Source organism: Condylura cristata, unplaced genomic scaffold (genome assembly GCF_000260355.1).
Source record: "Condylura cristata isolate star-nosed mole 26May11 unplaced genomic scaffold, ConCri1.0 scaffold00024, whole genome shotgun sequence".
Lineage (NCBI taxonomy): Eukaryota > Metazoa > Chordata > Mammalia > Eulipotyphla > Talpidae > Condylura > Condylura cristata.
In genome coordinates, this window is record NW_004567125.1 from 34,934,544 (window position 1) to 34,940,146 (window position 5,603).

The 5,603-nt window shown below is 37.8% G+C and overlaps 1 protein-coding gene across 1 annotated transcript in view; it reads right to left on the minus strand.

Annotated features, from left to right (window-relative positions):
- Positions 1-366: 366 nt before the first annotated feature.
- Positions 367-5,603, minus strand: part of LOC101619472 (zinc finger protein 791-like) — an 82,903-nt gene continuing 77,666 nt past the window's right edge. Inside the window, exon 7 of the mRNA XM_012729317.1 lies at positions 367-656. The gene's annotated coding sequence lies outside the window, so the exon portion shown is untranslated. The remainder of the gene's footprint in view (positions 657-5,603) is intronic.

The following is a 5,603-nucleotide window of genomic DNA, read 5'->3' on the forward strand; positions in this document are numbered from 1 at the left end:
AATAGCTGAGTAGTATACCATTGAGTATATATTCCGCAATTTTACCTAGTTATCTGATATGCATTACATTTGGTTGGTTGGTTCCATGATGTGGCTATAAGGAAATAATGTTACGAACACAGGAATACATATTTCCCATTAGTGTTTTCATATTCATTGGGTTAGTACCTGGAAGTAATATTGCTAGATCATTTGGGATTTTATTTTGGAGGAACTTCTATTTTCCACAGAGGCTGCATCAATTTGCATCATTCACCAACACTTCTTGTTTCCAGTCGTTTTTTTTTTTTTCCCAATCGTTTTTTTTTATGGATCATTTTTCATAGGGATGAGGTGATACCTTGTTTTGGTTTTGATTTGCTTTTCTCTTATAATAAGTGCTTTAAATTTTCTTTTCATGTGCCTGTAGGCCACTTGAGTATTTTCTTTGAAGAAGTGTCTATGTAGGTCTTTTGTCCGTGTTTTGATTAGGTTGTTTTTTTGTTGCTGTTGAGTATTATGAGTTCCTTATATTTTTTGAAAATTAAGCCCTTTATGAACGCGTGATGTGCCGATATCTTCATTCAACCTGTAGGTTGTCTTTTGTTTTTGTGGCTACTTCTTTTGTGGTACACAAGTGTTTTAGTTTGGAGTAGTTACCACTTCTTCATAAGACACTGTTAAGAGAATAAAAAGACAAGAAACAAACTGGAAAAAATATTTGCAAAACACGTATATGATAAAATCTTGTATTCAAGATAATTTCTTTGTTGAATATTTTGTTTCACGTAATGATGTAAAACACAAATGCCGAATTGACAAATGACATATATTCTCTCATATTGACAAATTGACATATATTCTCTCATATTGACAATGCTACCAAGGAACTAGAGGAACCCAGAGGGACTACACTAACCACTCTACAGAGGATACTATCTTAATATTCCAAAAGTTTATTCCAACCTATTCCTTCTTCATTATGCATCTTCATTATGTTTTTTGATGAGATAGAGCCACAGACAGGCAGAGGGGCCCAAGGTTACTTCAACTTTCAGTCAACCTGGTTTGCTGAGTGACAGCTCCCACAAGTAGAACTTAGACAATGACACGGAAGCATTGGGGAGTCTTGCTGGGGTCAGCAGCTGGGAGCAGTAGTGCAATCATGTGGATCATCTTGTTGGGATGGCCTAGAAAAAATTTTAAAAACTTAACAGTAAGAGAAAAAAAGTACAAAATGATGTAAAAATAAACTGTTGTAAAATAAAACAAACAAACAAAAAAACCTTCTAAGACAATGACAGGGAAATCCAGTAAATTTTGGCAGCAAATTTGAAGGCTAAAAAAAATTTTTTTTCATAGTTTCAATTTCCTAGAATATTTGTGTTTCTCTATTCCTACTTCATGGTATACTAGTCTTCTTTCATGGATGCAATGTCTTCTGTAAACTTCTAACATAATAAATAAAAGTTTTGATAATAATAATAAAAAAAAACTTAACAGTAAGAAAAAAGTCCAATTTAAAAATGGGTAAAAGATTTGAACAGACATGCCACCCAAGAAAACATAGATGGCAAGTATGCAAGACATATGATGTCATTAAGGTACTGAATTTAAAACTATGAGATATCTTAATACACTTATTAGAATGCATAAAAGCAAAATATTAGTGACTTATACAACATTCTTCTGAGCATTTGGACCAGTAAATTCTCATTCATTGCTGGTAGGAACACAAATGGTGCAGATACTTCGTAAGTCTCACTCTTACAAAAATAAACACAGCCCTAGCACATCCTCCAACTATTTACCCAAATAAGCAGAAAATATGTTTACAAAAAAACTCAGAAACAAGTATGTATAGAAGCTTTATTTATTTATTTAAAAAATATTTATTTATGCATACAGAACTGGGGTACAGGCCAGAGGTGCAGGAGTGGTGAGAGGTGTCACCTGAGACAGAGTGGGGAGCAGAACAGGCAAATTGAAGCACACTGCTGAGAAGAGCAACAGGTGGGTCAGGAGAGGTCTGCTATGCATGTGGGTTACCTCAGGGGCAGGGATTGAACTCATGCTGAGTTGACTTTTAGCTTCTCAGTGCTGTGCTTTAACCCACTGTGCCACCAGGGAGGGCCCCAGCTTTATTTTTATCTATCTCAAACTAGAAGCAATCAAGAGCCTCTCTAGTGGAGAATGGTTAAACAATAGTGACACGTGTAAACAATGGAATATTATTCAGTGTTTAAAAGAGGTCAAAGAGAGACATGGAGGTATGTGAAATGCATACTGCTAAGTATATAAAATTTTCATCTGAGAAGTCTACACTCTATTGATTACAATTACATATTTTGAAAATCTATGGAGAAAATAATATATTAATGTGACACAAGCTATGCAACGTCTATCGTCTGACAGATTCTGGGTAGATCGGGATAAGCTGAAAAATCAGACTTTCCACTGCTAACTTATGTTATGACCTCCCTTTTTTGTATAATCATAATATCAAAATATTCTGAGGAACATTCAGTTTACAACTGGATTGTCTTAGCCACACAGGCGGCTGTCTGGTTCAGGCAAGCTGTCCCAGGAGGAGAAATTCCTCTGTCAGAAGACAGAAGGCAAGCCCCAGGAGAGATAAGACCCCAGGACATAAAAACTCCTGGGAAGCTTCCTTGGTTTCTTTAAATAAAAAAGCTCCCAGGGTATAAGTACTCATGAACAAATTTTAACCTTGACTACACAGATGTTGTTTGATATACAACTGTACACTTTCTCTTAATTTACTCCTTTTAAAACAAGCACTAACTACTCTCTGCTAGCCTTAAATTAGCCATTAGCTTTTCTTTAGACAATCACTGATAACACTGCTAACACAATTCATTACTACCCCAAGACCCCTAACAACCTTTTGCTAATAAGCTCACCCTTTCCCAGACCCCTCTTCCTTTGAGTGATAACTAAACAGCTATACACATGACAATTATCACAAAAACATATAGCATACCATAAATTGTTAAAAGAAGAATGCTTTTCCCCCTTGTCCTTGAGAATGGTTTATGGTGATATCTCATTAACTCACCCTATGCACTATTACAATTAACTACTTGCTACACAGTATAAATAAAGACCTGCTGAAGGAATGGCAGGAAGACTTGCACCCTATCCTGACTCCTGTGTCTTCCTCGTGCCTGCTCCTCTCTCCCCTTTCGGAATCTCTGCTCACTGACGCCTTCCCATCTTAGGGTCCTGCCTGTGTGCCTGCAGACACCTCAAAAGTTGGAGCTGGTCTCCAACATTAATGGATGCAGTAACTTGAGGGGACAGTGAACTTTAGGTGAGTAGGGATAAATGGGTGAAGCACAGGCAATTTTCTGGGTAATGAATCTAATTTGTGTGATACTGTAATGGTGGTCATAACATTTTGATTTATGAAGTCACTGAACTGTACAACATAGAGAATACGTTCTAATGTGAACTACAGACTTCAGTTAATAAAGGTGGTCTGTTATTTTGTATAAGAGTTAAGTTCATGGGTTTTGAGGTTTGACTCTCTGCTGGCACAAAAGGAAATGGGACATAAGTCCTGTTAACTTGCTTGCCTGCGGTGAGTTGGGCAAGAAAAATAACTGGGTTCTATTCACCATTAATATGGTGTTTCTTGTTAAAAGTCACTCTTGATTGTTGATTGAATTATGATACATCTCATTTAAATGAATTCAAATATGAGTTTAAAAAGCCACATGAAAAGCACTGGCGACATATTTAAAATGGGCAAGCTTTAAAAGAGCATTCAAGGGCCCTCCCTAGTGGCGCAGTGGGTTAAAGCACAGCAGTAAGAAGCTACAGCCACGTCAGCATGAGTTTTATCTCCACCCCGGAGGTGACCCACATGGCCCAGCATCTCCTGATCCGCCCGCTGCTCTCCTCAGCAGCGTACCTTGTCAGTCAGCCTGATCTGCTCTCCACTCTGTCCCTGGTGAATCCTCTCACCGCCCCTGCATCTCTGGGCTGTACCCCAGTTCTGTATGCATAATCTTTAAAAAAATTGCATTCAAATTCAAGCCAAAATATATTATAGCGTGGTATCTTCTCTGTACTTTAGTGATTATTTTGTTGTTAAATGCATATGATTGTTCATTTTTAATATCTCACAGAGGAGTTATTCATGGCAGCTGGCCAGTGTTGTCTACACATACACAGAAAGCAGCACCTGGCTTTCTCTGGCTGGCCAATAAAACCAATCAGCCATGAGGTCCAGGGAGTTTGTCTTATGGAAAAGATCTAAAATATCAGTCATCTGCTGCATGTATTTAGAGTAAACATAGATACTTGTTGATTGGCATAATTGATATGAGTTTGAATGACATGTCTAATGCCAGCAAATGTGACTGCAATTAGGAAAATAGCACATTCATTTGAGATGAGTCAGAGGACTTTGGAGGAGTATCCAAAATTAAATATTGGTACTTAGGGTACACAGGATAGGAGTGTTGGGTAGCCAGTAGAGACAGGGTTACAAGCAAGCAAGAAAATGCTTGTGGGAATGACCATCTTGACAGATCTGGTGTGGGAAGTGCCACTAAGTCTGATGATCACAACAAAGAAATGGTCACTAAAGGACCCAGGGTTGAGTCTGAAGTGTGTAACAGGAGGAGGAGCCATTCGGAAGGTAAGATAATGTATCAGTTTGTATTGTTATCATTCTGGCATTGAGGGCAGTACCCTGGGTTCACAAGAGGTATAATTCCATTGTATGCCTTTCCCAAGAGTTCAGTGTTTGTGTATTTTGAAGTAGTGAATTGACTATACCAGCTGTGTCGTGCATTCTGGTTTCAGAAGCGGCATGTCTGGTGGCACAGGTAACATGCCTGTATAAACATCTACTAAGAGAAAAACATAATGAATAGTTGGTACTGAGGGGTAAGGGGCCCTATATAGCATAGCTGCCACCAGTTGTATTGTCCTGGGAATCACATTTATGGGTTGAGGGGTCAACTCAACCCATAACTGTTTATCATTCATGGCTCTGTGTTGGTCTCTACGTTTTCCAGAATATAAATAGAACACCATGCTGCCATACATCCTGCTTGCAAAATTTTATGCCATATTTGTAAAACTGCACAATGTACAAACATTGCAGTATCTTCTGAGTATAAAAATTTTGATGCTTAGCAGAGCATAGTTGCACACATCAGGTTTTTGAAATGGTGAGATTCCATTATAAGCAGTATGAGTTGGGGGGGGACTGTTTTCCTTAAGCTCAACCTCATTTGTAAGATGGGAGGGGCATAACTAAGGCTAGTAAACAGAGTAATATATACCTTGTAAAGAAAATCTGAGCACTAAAAAATGGAGGAAAATTGGATTTCCTTTGCTTTCTCATAAAACACCAAGCTGTTGTTATGCTGCCCCTCTTCTATAATAATATGAAATTCTATTTGTGAACAGAAAATAGGCTTTTATCTTTATTCACCAATGAAATAAAACTCTCCTTATAAAAGACATGTTTTGCCATTTTTTAATTAAAAAGTTTATTTTTACATCATTTTGCACATTTTTTTTATCTCAATTGTAATCCCCACGGGTTTCCCATCACCAAATCACCCCTGTGCCACCACCATAGT